At 40.7% G+C, this 15,572-nt stretch overlaps 1 long non-coding RNA gene across 3 annotated transcripts in view; it reads left to right on the plus strand.

The window, feature by feature from the left end:
* The first annotated feature begins 11,841 nt into the window (after positions 1 to 11,841).
* LOC147528812 (uncharacterized) overlaps positions 11,842 to 15,572 on the plus strand; it is a 95,604-nt gene continuing 91,873 nt past the window's right edge. For all 3 annotated transcript variants that reach the window (XR_015222109.1, XR_015222110.1, XR_015222108.1), the window contains exon 1: positions 11,842 to 12,144. This is a non-coding gene — a long non-coding RNA (uncharacterized LOC147528812). The remainder of the gene's footprint in view (positions 12,145 to 15,572) is intronic.

Raw genomic sequence — 15,572 nt, forward strand, 5'->3', positions numbered from 1 at the left:
GCTATCTTGGGGAGAATACAGTAGCTTGCATTGCCTTTAACGTGGTGCTGAGAGTTGTAGCTATTCAGACGGTACTTAATGGAAATGCTTACGTTGAAAAATCATTCTGTCAGATTTGAGGTCCAGGTGGGCTTTTCCTTTCAGTGCAGTCTGGCAGAGCCCTTGTGTTCCCCTGTAGCTTGTTTGGCTGCTGGGATAGTCTGAGAATATCTCATTGAATCAGTTTTAAGAAATTCTCTGTCTGGTATGCAGTCTAGTCACCTGATAGGTGAGAAAAAAATTCGGGTAAAATTCTTCTGAAGAAGCATGAAGATGGAATGCAATAACCTGTGAAAGAAAAGGATTTAGATGAAGTGACCTAAAGTCTTTGGACTACAAAGTAGTCCAAGTACAGCTGCTTTGTAGAAATGGACGTGGTGTTGAAGTTCATGAATCCCATGGAGTGATTATCCCATGGAAAGAACACTGCGTGTTTATTCATATTTAGAGTAGCTCATCTTTGGGTGAAACTTCGGCAGGTAGACTCAGCTGTAAATTTTGTTGGAATTGGTTGTTTTTTTGTGTTGCTTCAAAACCTAAACCTTGAAGGAAGCGAAAGGCTACTCAGCCTTTGTACGCTCTTCTGAAACGTTCAGTTGCTTTAGTAGTTTGGTGTGCAATAGCTACTAGCTCTCTTTACATCTTCATTATATTCCCTACTGTGTGCCCACTGTTGAGCTTGTGAAGATTTTGTTTACGTGAGTGATAAAGCAGTGTATGGCTTGACAGCTGCAGTTTCCCCAAACAAAAGTAAAATGAAGTAAATAAAGAGTTAAAGAAGGAAGAGCAGCTCTTAGCAGGGTATCACTGCAGTTTCAGATAGCTATCACTAGGAGGACTCATAGACCGTGATATTAAGGAACTAATTGTTTACCTTTTCGTTTTAACTGGTGTGCTACTAGAAAATTGTGTGTTGAGAGGTTGCCATGTAATAATGTGTTAATTAAGTTATTTTATTTTACTTGAAGTTAAGAGAGTTGTGTAACGGACTGAAATTGAGTATGATAACATTTGGAAATCTCCTGGTGATTATTTTGTCAGTGAATCAGAAGAGTGCTTGTTCTCAGGGTGTGTGCCAGCCAGTAACAGATGACACTTCGGTAGAAGTAATCCCTTTTTTTTATAGCTTATTTTACAATTTGGTATTGCAGGAGTTCCTTACACCTTTTTCTGAAACGTTTGCGGTGGCTTCTGCCGGGCAGGACACTATGTGGGATCAATCACTGCCTGGGATTTGATAACGGCATTACTGTCATCGTGATTAATGTTTAATCTGTTTGTGATCTTTTACAGTGTTGGCAAATAGCTTTTCTTTTAGTTGTCTGTATGTGTTTGCTCAGATTCTGATATACAGTGTCTCTGTCGAGCTGAGTAATATGGAAATCAGTCTAATTGATTTAAATAGTTTGTAGACTGCCCGTGTTGCTGAGGCAAGCTGCTGCCTAATAAAGATCTCAGAATCTGACTCTTTCTGTATGGAATCATTATTGATATCACACATGCAGACAAAGATGATAACTGAAGCATATGCTTGAAATAAAATGACATGAGAAAATGAAAAAATGGTTTCAAATTTAAAGCTAGTGAAGAATGCACGAAAATAACACCAGATGGAGAGAAAGAGAAACTAAGACATGGATTATTAAAAAGTGTGATGTGTTACTGCTGCATAGACTATGATCTTACAGGCTTTCGGTGTGTAAAATTCATTGTGATTTCTGTAAGAGTTACTGTGTTGTGTAAAAGTGAAAATGCATCATCTGACTCCTCCACAGTAATTGCCCCTGAGACTACCAAAAAATAGCACAACCCAGTTTTAAGTGATTTTTGCAAACTTAGTAGTTGTTTTGCCCTGATAGATCTGGGGAAGACTGAATAATATCTTAATAAAAAATACCATTTGTCAAATGAATAATGGTTTTACATCTCTAGGTTCATAAATTTATTTCACTGAGGGACGTTTTCCTCAATGTTGAAGCTTGTTACTATAGTTTCGTTTTGTTAGATGGAACAACAAACCACTGAATCTCCCTTTGATAAACCTTGCGGTCTGGAATTGTTGCATAGGTGTTTCGTTGAAATTTCTGTGTTAGAACATGCTGGTTCACCTTCCACTCATTATCTAACAGATTAGTTTTTCACACGTTTGCTGGTACTCACTGCGTTGCTTTCATCCTTAACAGCAAAACTCGTTTTTTTAATTTTCTTGCAGATTATGGTTCCTGTCCATCCATTTGTATTCTCTCAGTTCAGTTGACTTTATTATTTTTTGTGTGAGTCGGTCTCTGTTTTATAACAAAACTTGGTGTTCTGCATAAGACCATTAACTGTTGAAGAACGAGGACTCAGCCTGGTTCCAGCCTGTGCCAGTCGAGTATCTGCTCTGACTCTGAGGACAAGACTGGGCATTCTGCAGATCTCGGGCTTTAGCCCCCTGGATCATTTAATTCTTAATAATTTGAGTTGAACTACAAGTTTGTCAAGGCAACCTTTTTTTTTTTTTTTTTTTAAGCGTTGCTGCAAGGGACTCTGCAGACTTTTTAGTGTTTTACAGAACTTTCTAGAAGTCTAGAGTAGGACCTGACTCAGGAAAGTACTTCAAGTTCCCTGCTGTGTAAGTCTTAATGACAGAGGCTTCTCAATCTGTTTCTATGATTTTTTTTTTTTGAAAGACCTGTTGATCACACGTCCTAGAAATAGCCTAGAATACTCTAAACAATGATTAAGTATAAATAGAAACATCATATAATACTACTTGTTACATCATTAGAGGTCTGCACAATTTTTGTACATGGTCTAGTTGCAATTTTGAAAAGTTCTGAGCGTAGAAGATAAAGATGAGACCTCTAATTATTACCCAGAGAAAAGGCTGCAATCCTTTTTACTTCAGTGGGGAGAATGAACATTCTGCTTGATTGTGGAATGTTCATAACGAGGGTTGTTTTTTTTGTGTTTTTCTTTTTTTTTTTCCCAAAAGTTGGATGAAGTGCTGTATACTGAAGAGTTGCAGTGGACTAACAGAACGAGACGAGGTGCTTTCAGAATGAATAAATGCTGTTCTTGTTCACACTAGAGAATGGCTGGTGGTGCTATCAGTATTAACACAGAGTGATTGCAGTATCACAGGATATTTGCAGTGTTCTAAAGAGGCAGTGCGGTTTGGAGAGTGAAGTAAATTTTTGGTTATTCAGACTCTTTAAATTAGAACATTGCTTGCTGCATTATACTGAATTATACAAATTTATTTGAGTTTTTTGTTCCACAACATAGAAATTTTTAACCTTTCACTAAAAGTGAGTCCTCTGGAAGTCATTCAAGGCTTCACATTAAGATAATGATTCAGATTTTTGAGAGAATTATTATCAAAACAGATCCATCCTGAGGTCTCGTTTTGTGAGTAAAATCAAATTAAATAATGTCTCCTAAATTCAGCTGTGAGACTCACAGATTGACAGCTCGTACAGCCTCGGAAGAATGATCAGGGCTGGGGCAGATGGAGGAAGGCAGGAGGTTAAAGCGGGCAGACACTTGAAGAGGAAGCAGTGCAGATGGCAGTACTACTGTGAGTATTAGTGTTTGTAGTGTAGCACATTGGGATACTGTGTGCATTTACCACTAGGAGTGTAGTCACACGTGAAATCCTAATTTTTGCAGCGTTTAGACTCCATTACCACCGATTTTCCAGGCTTGCATTTTGCAGCCTCCGAGGTGTTACAAAGAGCAAACCAAGGATGAAGCAGCCACCTCCCCTCAGCTTCGGAGCTGTGTATTGTGAACTGGAGAGAAGGATTCTTGGCTGAAATGAGGCACGGGCTGAGGAAGTTCAGCCGTGCTGAAATGAGGGTTGTTACATATCAGCTTTTTCTCAGCTGGTTGCCGAAACTGAAATGCTTCTCCAAAGTAGTTGCAGGTTTATTTCCAGAATATACCAAGGATGAACCATTCGTTCTTCTCTAATCAGAAGACTGGAGGGGGAGGAAAAAAAAAGTGGCAGGCTTTCTTTGTCTGCACAAATAGAGGGGATTTTTATGCTATCGTTTCAGTGAGCAATCAGTGAGATTTGGTACTCGTTTGCCCCCATGTAGAACTACAGAATTCTGTCAGCGCTAATGAAAAACTCTGTCTTTGGAGCAGTGTATTGCTGAAGTTAGCATCATTTACCTGCTAAAGGTGAATAAGATTGGATCGTGGTATTGTAGAGTGGTGTAGGATTTGGTGTAGCTTCTCTTTTACTGCCAGTTTCTGCTAGTATAACCCTCAAAGTAAGAAACCAGTTCTGCGTAATTCTAAAAAAAAAAATTCTAAGAAGTAGTCTTCATTTATTCTAAGGATAAGGCAGAAATCCTACAATTTATTTTACAGTTATATAAACTATTAAAAGGTTATTTTGGCTTTTTTCCAGAAGTAAATCTGTGTTCATATTGCTGTACTCAGTAATTGACTATTTTTTTTCTTGTACTTTACATTAAAGCCTTGTTTGTCTTTTTTTCCCTTTTTAACTAAAAAAAGGTTTTGTTGTTAAATGGATTTTTCTGATTTTAAGTGCCATAAGTAGTAGCAGTATTGGGATAATGCATGAGTTGGGGAATGACAATGAATTGTATGTTCAAGATTAGAACATGGTATTTTGCTTTGACCAGAAACGTTTGTTACAACAGGAGAGCAATTTCAACATCAAACAGTGTCTGTCATGTAAATAGTTCTGAGAGCTGAAGCAAAGAAATTCATGTTCTGCTCTAGGACACAAGCTCTACCTGAATCAGTCTGATGTTCCATTTTGATCGAGGTGCAGGGTCCAGAAGTTGCGTAGAGCACCTTGGGTTGCAGAAAAGTGTTTATAACTTAGTTGTTAAGTGTCTCACAGGAATAGATAGAAAAGTCTTCTTTAATCCCATGTTGGTTCCGTTACCTTTCATCTTCAGTAAAGCAACTGCATCGGACTACAGCATCTCAATGGCAGAAGAGAGGGAAAATGAAGGAAAGACCGGAGTATTCATCCCTCTGTGTTGTAAATAGACTAGAACAGAATGCCTGTGACAAACAGATAGAAGAAATGCATGTCTAGAAGTGGGGACTGGAGTCTGGTCAAAGCATGAAGGTCGGTCAGGTGTTTTTTCCAACAGAAACAGTGCGGATTGATGTACGGAGAGAGTTTCATTTATTATCGGTTATCTCAGAGCTGTTGGCCACTAAGGGTGAAGCTTGCACAGCTTGCTCCTAACCACGGTACTGATAAGTTTAATGGAATGTCTCCATGTTTTAAAAGATGTCTTGAAACTTCTTGGAAGAGGAAGGTGACTGACATAAATTTACCCAAACAGGAAAGGAACGATGTTATTCCTGGTATTGTTCAGGGTATTTTTCTCTTCTGCAGAATACTTGAGAAGCAGTTGAATCACTGTCAGGAATGACAAGCTGGGAAGTTTTGAAAGGAGTGCTGTGTTTGGACTTGATAGTTCATACTTAAGAAGTCAAGCCCCTTGCTGACACCAAATCCAAGTCAGTGAAGTGTCTGTTAAAACAGCACGGGATCGTTTCTGTGTCTTTGTGTCTCAAATATTAACTAGTACATAATTGTCGTGTTTGTTTGGTTAAGAAAAACTTTGGAGTTGATTTACATTTGAGTTTTTTTGAGTAGAAAGCTCTGTTATGACTAGTTGGATTTTTGTGATTTTTTTGTTTGTTTGTTTTTTAACCAAACACTGAATAAAATCTTTGGAAACTGTGAGCAGTAACATATTTACAAGAGTAGTATTAGGTGTGTTAATCTTGCGCGTCGTTTTACATGGGTAACAATATAGTCTTAATTATAAGAAGAAAATATAAAAAGGTCAAAAAATGATCTGAGCAGGTAAAATTTTGGTCTAGATTGATCTGGAATGTAATTCCCTATTCAAGAAGATGAGCCCCGTCCCCTGTACTGAAGTGTGAGAGGTTTTGAACCCCTGACATCCCATTACACTGTCTGCATGGTTTTGCTGGTTGTAGATCACTGAGCTGTCATGGATGTAAGGATTAAATAAAGCAAACTGCTGTGTGTTGTGCATAAGAGAAATTATACTTTTCTGCCTGCAGTTCATGACTGTTCTTCTGTCTAAGGTTCTTGCCTACCTGTTGTTTCCTGGTTAGGTATAAAAGACTCGGCAGTTTCAGGAAATAAAATCAGATGCCATGGTTCACTTCTCTGGTGGAATGATGAAATACCGTGTTTCCAACAGAGAGAGGTTGTGGTCAGACTAGGAGGGCAGAATGTCTTTGTCCTCGATGTCATTTCCTCGGCCAATGACCATGGGGTCAGTGTGTCTTTATTTTGGGCTTGTGTATGTAATTTTTGATACCAGAAGCACAAATCAAATCTTTCTTTTGCCAAAGTGTTAGGTTTTTTTTTGGACAAGGATATGCCTTGACACTGCCTAGGAGAAGCCTACAGTCGCTGATGAGGTGGATCCCTCCAGGAACAGCAGTGTAGGTGAAAGACTGCATCTGAGCAGGCCACTGTGCTGTCAATGGAGAGCCACCTTGAGAAGTTTAGGATGTGATTCCTCATTTTCTCATGTAGAAACTGGATTTAGTGAAATGATCTGCAGTGGATACCTACACAGCTGGTTTAGATGTGGACACCCATGTTACAGAAATCAAGCGAGGTAAATCCCAATCCCCATATTGTGACTTGATTACTGGGCTTTGTAAGAAATGTGGATTTATACAGGTGTGCTGTGGTGTTTCTCTGTAGAAATCTGTAGAATCCAGGGTATTTTGTCTTCCAGAATGAAATCAATGTATGCCAAAATAGGCTTTTGCAGGCAGAATGGAGAATTTCTAAAATCACACTTTTCCTTTTTTTTATGTGCATGTCGATCTAGAATCTTTCTTAGTTTTTATGAATTGAGCAGTTACAAAGGAATGTACTGGGCTAGAATAAAATTAGTCTGTACTGTTAAACTCTAAATATGTAATAGCACAGTGCTACCTTGGTCAGTCTACCATTAAAATCCTAAAGATAATCTTGATGAATTTTATTCTGTTCCGGTAATCAAACTCTGCAACTCAGTTGACTGCTGGTCTTAAAATACTTGTATGGATTGATTAAAGAGATGGGGAGTTACAGGGCTGGGTAGTGATGTTCCCAAATGACTTTGCCATCTCTGGAAATGCTGCCTGCTGTTGAAATAATGGGGAAAAAGGTTAAAATTGAGTCATATGGGTGAAATTAGCACACATAGAATCATAGAATGGTTAGGGCTGGAAGGGACCTTCAAAGGTCATCTAGTCCAACCCCCCTGCAAGGAACAGGGATATCTCCAACTAGATCAGGTTGCTCAGGGCCTTGTCCAGCCTGGCCTTGAACATCTCCAGGGATGGAGCATCCACCACCTCTCTGGGCAAGCTGTTCCAGTGTTCTACCACTCTCATGGTAAAAATTTTTTTCCTAATATCCAATCTGAATCTACCTCCCTCTATTTTAAAACCGTTACCCCTTGTCCTATCACAACAGGCCCTCCTGAACAGCCTCTCCCCATCTTTCTTGTAGGCCCCCTTGAGGTACTGGAAGACCGCTATAAGGTCACCCTGGAGCCTCCTCTTCTCCAGGCTGAAGAGCCCCAACTCTTTCAGCCTGTCCTCATAGGAAAGGTGCTCCAGCCCTCTTATCATCTTCGTGGCCCTCCTCTGGACCCTCTCCAACTGGTCCATGTCCTTCTTGTGTTGGGGGCTCCAGAACTGGATGCAGTACTCCAGGTGAGGTCTCACGAGGGCAGAGTAGAGGGGGAGAATCCCCTCCCTTGACCTGCTGGCCACGCTCCTCTTGATGCAGCCCAGGATGCGGTTGGCCTTCCATATATCAACCTTCCTATAAAATCTCTAAGTATCCTGCTGAAATGATTAGGTAGGATCTTTCTCATTTAGTGCTTGCACCTAGGTGTAAATGTTAGAATAGAGTAGAATAAAATAACTTCCATTGGAAAGGACCTAGAATGATCATCTAGGCCAACTGCTTGACCAATTCAGGACTGATGGAAAGTTAAAGCATGTTACTAAGGGCATTGTCCAAACGCATCTTAAACACTGCCAGGCTTGGGGCATTGACCACCTCTCTAAGAATCCTGTTCAGTGTTTGACCACCTTCTCAATAAAGAAATGCTTCCTAGTGTCTAGTCTAAGCCTCCCCTGGCGCAGCTTTGAACCGTTCCCGTGCGTCCTGTCACTGGATACCAGGGAGAAGAGCTCAGCGCCTCCTTCTCTGCTTCCCCTCCTCAGGAAGCTGCAGAGAGCAAGGAGGTTGCCCCTCAGCCTCTTGTTCTCCAGACTAGACAAACCCCAAGTCCTTAGCTGCTCCTCCTAGGACATTCCTTTGAGCCCTTTCACCAGCTTTGTTGCTCTGCTCTGGATACGTTCAAGGATCTTCACGTCCTTAAATTGTGGGCCCCAGAACCGCACACAGTACTCCAGGTGAGGCTGCACCAGTGCTGAATGCAGTGGAATGACCATCTCTCTGGACTGAGTGGTTATGCTGTGTTTCATGCACCCCAGAATGCCGTTTGCCCTCACTGCTGGCTCACACTGAGTGTGCCGTTGACAAGCACCTTCAGGTCCCTTTCTGCAGGGCCCCTCTCCAGTCACTCCCAGGAGCAGCACCTCCCAGTTTGGTACCATCAGCAAACTTGCTAATGGTGCATTCAACTCCTGCATCAGATGATTGATAAATGTATTGAACAGAAGTGGCCATAAAGTTGAGCCCTGAGGAGCACCGCTGGTGACCAGTCACCATCCAGATGTAGCCCCATGCACTACAACCCTTTGAACGCTGCCCTTCACCCAGTTCTTCCCCCAGTGCACCCTGAACCCGCTTATCCCACAGTTGGACAGCTTGTCCAGAAGGATGCTGTGCAGGACAGTATCAAAAGCCTTACTAAAATCCAGAAAAATGACATCCACCATCTTCCCTTCATCAGCTGGGAGGGTGATGTTGCCGTAGAAGAATATTGTTCACAAGAAGTGCTTCTTTGCTGGATGGTGCATCCCTGACACATGCTGATGTTTCTCCTTGGTTATTGGTGTTGGTGCTTCCACAACTATTTTCTGCACAAGTAGATGTCTCTTGCCGATAGTTTAATTACCGTGGATTATTTTTGGTATCATATTGATGGCATGGGTGAGCAGAAGGAAGCAGAATTGGGTTGTCATGACTACTGCGATTTTTTTTTTTTTTAATTTTTGTACTTCTATTTAAAAATATTTTTATCCCTAAATTTTTAGGGATAAAAAAATGTGCTTTGCCGATTGTAAATTACCAGTCATACTTTAGAGACTCCCAGTTCTAGCAGAGACAGTTTTCGAGGAGATTTTTGCTGGAAATCACGAAGGGTGAAAAGAGCGAGCATTCTCTTGGCAAATTACGTAAAAGAAAATTGGGTTAGTTTAATACTCATATAATAGTGGAGTACAGTTTATTTCAGTTCTTACACAAGGGCCTGATTCGTTTCAAATCAGGTGGTTTTGCATAAATTTTCTCTAAATTTTTTAAAAACACCATTTTTGCTTTAACTAGTAAATTTCTGTGAGCTTGCAGCTGCTACCACTGACAATAGTTTCATTGTTTTATTCAAATCAGTGTAATTCCTTATTTTTCCACGAGTAGATCTTGCAATACTCATGCCTTAGTTGTGGTTAGGAATGAGTTTCTTTTGTGGAACTGATTCAGGCCTGTAATTATGGTGTAGCAAAGGGAAGACTGAAGTAATTTAAGGTATTTTCAGTCATTCAAGGGGGCAAATTAACTTCTTTATGACTAATCGAGTAAGCAGATTACTCTGATGCATAAGAGTGGGTGTCTTCTGGGTACATTCATTCTTGACCTTTGCGTTACTTGGACCGTAAACACGGTAGTGCCGGGACGGATGCGGTGCAGAATTCCTGTGCCATCAGGACGTTGTCAGCATCAATCAAACAGGAATTGTTTCACGGTGAACAACTCGGGCCTGGCTTTTGAAACAGAAGAGAACTTTCCTATTTTTAAAAATATGTCCGTTTACAAAAAAATCCTTAGTTTATCCCTAAACATATGTATTTCTGTGATTAGTACCGACATAGTTCCATACTGGATTTAAGTTGATGTGTGCCACGAGCCTCTCTTACATGCTTATCTCGGCATTACCAGCAGTGTCTGCAGCACTGTGCTTTGAGTCCCAGACTGGTTTTAGCTTGTGTTGACCATAGAACCAAGTCAACCCAAGCTGAAAGTGGTTTTATTTGTCCTGTTTCTCCGCCGAACAAGTTAGCCCTTGATGAATTGCCTGTTACATGAGTAGACTGCCCCTTGTCCCCTCGCTAGCTCAAGCTCCTTCTGAAATTGTCTTGCAGGGGTGTTGGAGCTAGACAGTAGAAGAACTAACTTTTGTGTCGTCCTTTGTTTGCTGGTGTCTCTTAATATTTTCTCTACATTTATTGGAGGTTGATAACTTCAGATAGAATCATAGAATGGTTATGGTCGGAAGGGACCTCAAAGATCATCCAGTTCCAACCCCCCTGCCATGGGCAGGGACACCCTCCACTACACCAGGTTGCCCAAAGCCTCATCCAGCCTGGCCTTGAACACTTCCAGGGATGGGGCATCCACAACTTCTCTGGGCAACCTGTTCCAGTGCCTCACCACCCTCAGAGTGAAAAATTTCTTCCTTATATCCAATCTAAATCTCCCCTCTTTCAGTTTAAAGCCATTGCCCCTTGTCCTATCACCACATGCCCGTTTTCTAAAAGAATGAAATGTCTCCTTGTTCTGGATTATTAAACACAGTGCTGAAAGAGTTTTTCTTTGTGAAACCTGGTTAATATTATTGAACAATATAAACAATAGGATAAAGAGTTTAGTGTAGCATTGGATTTTGGTGCTGTACTGGTTTGCCTCCAGCGTAAGCTGTGTGCAGCTCGTTCTGCTGAGGAGCTTGTGTCTGAAGTCCCACAGCTGAGCCACTTAAAAGAGCAAACCTGTACCAGAGGATGTGAATTTGTAGAAAGTGCAATAGAACTTTAAAGACTCCTTATGTTAAGATGTTTCTGTGCGGCGTCTTCATTTACGGTACGTGCTTACGGTTGGTTTTCAAAGTAGATAATGCCAAACAGCAGTTGGACGTGGTAAGTGATGATCTTGTATCTCCCAGCACTTCTCTCACGTCTCTGTATTGATGGCTGTTCTCCCACTACCTGACCACACTTCTCCAATCCATGTTCTGTCTCTGAAAGTTGGATTTAGAAGTGCAGTTTGCAGCGATCTTGATTAATTCCTCTTTGCTGAAAGGCACTGGTCAAACAGAAAGCAGGAGAGAATTTAAAAATCCTGGTTCCCTGCCCTGTAATTGCTTGCTGCATTTCTGCGTCTCTGACAGATGTTGGTACATAAGTTAACTTTCTTGTGGTTAAATGAGTGTAATCTTTGTTTTAAAATGAAAATAGAGTTTTGGCAGAAGTTGGCAGCACTAGAAAAATGCTCCTACTTGCCCTGAGTGGATTGTTCTTTTTCCAGGGGCTGTGTGTATATGACAGAGGCTGAAAAAGAGAGAATGAGTATGTGTGGGCACTGGCAGCAGGCCACAGTCTTCAGGTCGTGCACTGTATCATCTCTTCCTCTTCCTTTTTTCATTGCCTTGCAGAATGTATAGGCTTAGATATATAAAACAATGTATTTATTTGGAAATTGTGTTAAATGAGCTCATCTTAGTCACTCAGCAGTTATGAAATGCTGCCAAGTGCTACACGTCTTGTAAATTTTTAGGTTTTTTTTTTTTTTTTTTTTGCCAGGGATGAAATACTACACAGTTACTGAGGCAGAGAGAAAGCATCTTCCTTCACCCATAACATACTGAAGCATGAAGAAAGATGCTGAAAGCCAAGATTCCCAATTTGACCCTCCTACTTAGTGCTTTTGAATGTGAAGACTGCTGCTCGCTGAGGCTGTCTGCTTGTGGCAGGCAAAATTATCATTCTCTGCGTTCACAGCTGAGGGTTTTGACGAGGTCGATAACCAGTTCTAGCACAGCATGGCTCCTTCTCCCTCACCGCCAGCTTGGTAGCAGGAACAAGTGAGACTTCTGCTGATTCCCTTCTAACGAGGTACGAATTCCAGATCAAATGTTAGAGCTTCTTGTTTCTACACGAACAAATCTGATTCAACCCCTGGACGTGTTCCAAGCAGGGATATCATTAAATTTGACTCTATTGCTTCCAACTGTTAAAGCATGCTGATCTGACACAACCAAGGAGAGAACTAAAATATATATATATATATGTTTCAAAGTTACAAGGCAGAAGGAGCTGTGAGATAATTTAGTCTGACATTTAGGGTATTGCAGGTCATTATGTGTAACTGTTACTCCCTGTTTTGAGCTCAGTAGCTCATGTTTGACTGAAAAATTAGCAGGCATTTGTTGAAAATCTTTTTCAGAAAGGCATGCTGTCGTTCTTTGAAGTTACTTAGAAATGAAGATTTCAACGATCTCTTTTAGTAATTTGTTCTATTGGTTAAACAGTCTGTGCTTTCTTCTTTCTTGTCATGTTTTACTGCATTTCTAACTTGAATATGTCTAGTTTCTAGTTTTCTGTAGTTTTATGGGAATTTTAAGCTGGCATAAACCAACTGAGCTGCTGAAAGAAGCAATCAGCTTCCCCCAGTTGCTTGTTCCTGCTTTGATGCCAGCTGGCGTGGCCAGGGCTCTGGCCCCTGGTCCTGGCTTGATCTTCTACAGCTGTACAGTGAACCCATTGCAGAACCAGCAAAACCAGCAAAATCAGATTTGTCCAGGGTCAGTACCAAGACCTCGTTCATAGGACAACTGTGTGAAGGGTGCAGTTACAAACAAGGAGATGGAGCAGGGATGGGAATGAACAGTCAGGGATGAGAAACCAGTGAAGCTGCCTGTTGTGGTGGCTGTCCCGCAGCAGATGGTGAAACTGTGGAGTTACTTGCAACAGTTGGTTCTTGGCCATTTTCTGCTAGCAATAATGATGTTCTAATGGTGGCTCGTGTGGCTCTGCAGCCAGCAGCGTGTCTGTGCATCTGTGGGTTGGTCCTCATGGTGTTAACATCAACCTCACAACCAGGTGTACATCAGAACACTGGAATAAAAAATGTAGTTATTTGATTTAGCAAAAGCTGTGCAGGAGCAAGCATTGTCAAGATAGTAATGTTTACTTTGCTGATAAATTTTTAGTGTCTGTGTTGTAGTAATTGACAACTAATAATCAAAGCAAAAAGACTTTGAACTGTTTTACTAGAGGGCTTATATGAAGCAAATTAGTGTTAGCAGGTTGAAGGTGGAAATTCCCCATTATGTGATGACTGTGCTTAGTAAATGTTTTTTTCAAAAAATAAACTCAATCTTAAAGGTACAAATTCATATATATTAGGTAATGGGGATATCTTAAGACCTAGCTGTTGAACAATATCTGATACTAAAACAAGCAAACTTCACAGTAAATAAAATGTTGTTTTCTCTTCACTGAATGTTTGTCTCTTCTGAGATCGCTTGGCAGGCAGTCTCTGTGCCAGCTCTCGTGTTCTGAATACCCTGTCATGCTTTTCAGTAAGGGCAGAGTATCATAAACCTTTACAAATCTGAAATGGAGACGTGCCTTACGCTAGTTGCCTAGTCTTCCTCTGTAGTCTGAGGAAGGGTGCGGTTTTCCGAGATACAGAGGGAGAGAGATGGAGCTCTGAAGAGCGAGATCCCAGGGACAAGTCAAGCCCAGAAATGCAAGATTATCCACTGTGGGCTAGGGAATGGCTCCAAAGCTATGCTGTCACCACAGAGCACAGTGACGTTTGTCCCTGTGCATGCATGTGTAGCTATCAGCTAGAAAGTCAGAATACGTACCAGTCTTCTGGGGCATCACATACTGATGTTTTTCTCTATATGAGGAAGAAAATCTCTTCCAGATACTGCTGAAAGTGTTGACTGATGTTTAGTGCTGTCAAAATACTTTTTTTTCCTTGTGTTTATCAGTGACTCTTACTACAGTGAAAGTTGTTACATGAAATTATGCTGTATTTTCCTCCCAAAAGATTCCAGTATTGTTTAGGCAACAGCGCTGCATGGATGAAGCATATAGTCACTATTTCGTACTATTCAACATACTGGTTCCATGTCTCTTCTGGCAGCACAGTGCAAAACCTACATTTACTTAAGACTAAAAATGATTCCCTCTTCTTTTGAGATGGATTTGCTTTTGGATAATCTGATTATGTATTATTTCGTGGAGTTCATCTTTACAGATTGTAGCTGGTACATATTACACATGAGAACTGATAAACACAGTTGTAGGAGGTGTGTTTTGCATGAGGACTCTGTTCTTTATCCTCCCTTTTTGCTCAGGAGCTCCTAACAGCTTAGTTTGCCAGAGCTGTTGCTACCACTGAGACGGAGAGCGTGGAAACCACTTCACTTGAGGTCTGGCTGATGATGAGTTGAGTGTACACTGGCAAACTTCCTTAAAGTCACAGTCTGATTTTGGGCTTAGATGAAGCTCCTTGAAGCTTCCCAGCCACAGTGGTCCGAAGGATGTTCTACTGCTGCACCTCTTCTTCAGCTGTCTTTGTTTCCACTTGACTGAGCCTCCCAGCTTTGTTACCTGTCTTCTCATTTCCCTTCGTACGGTTTCTGGTTGACGTGTTCTTGAGCAGTCATGTCCTGGGCGAAGTGTCTTATGTCCCAATCATTCCTTTTACATCTACTTTGTATAATTTTTCTTGTTGAATCTGTGAAGAACTTGCTTCACTGAAAATTTTCTAGCCACCTGTGATTTTTATAGGGGAAATTCCCATATTTCTCATTTAAAACTCTCACTTTAGCTTGTTATTGAAGACAGAAAGGGGTGTCTTCTGTTCTTTTTGTCTTTGTTTCAGTATTCATTGTGCAGATCTGTATTAGCCTGGTAAAGCTGTAAAATAGCAAAGTTACGATGATCTTTGCTAGAGGTGGGATAGTTTAAAGAAGGCTTTGCAGTCTGATTTAGATATTTGTTCTTAAAAATAATGGAAGAGAAAGATGCCATTTTATTTACTGAACACCTGAAAGTAAACCTTGAAACACCACCACAGTAAAGAGCAGATAATTTTCTGCACAATATAGGGTCTTTCTTCAGAAATCTGCGTGAAAAGATGGAATTCGTGCCAGCCAGAAAAGAGTTCAGAAGATTGCTGCTATTTTTCCCTTATTATATTTCAAATAGTAAAACATACAAAATTATTGACAAGCTTTCTCAAAAAAAGGTAGCCAAGCTTGACACATCTTACTAAAATACCATTTAACTTGTTTTCAGGTGGAAAATAAAGGATATAAGAAGGGATGATCAGTAAGCAGTGCTGAAATAGACTTTTTTTTTTTTTTTTTAGGAAGAATCTCAGTGATGAATTGTTTCTGGAGCTTTACTTAAATGCTGTTGGAGTCAGTGGGAGGCTTTAACTTCATTTTCCCAAGAGGGCAGTGAGGCTTACTCTCACTACAGTGCCTCTGTGCTGTTGTATACATGATCTACAATGTATT

The sequence above is a fragment of the Tauraco erythrolophus genome, chromosome 4 (assembly GCF_009769465.1).
Source record: "Tauraco erythrolophus isolate bTauEry1 chromosome 4, bTauEry1.pri, whole genome shotgun sequence".
Classification (NCBI taxonomy): domain Eukaryota; kingdom Metazoa; phylum Chordata; class Aves; order Musophagiformes; family Musophagidae; genus Tauraco; species Tauraco erythrolophus.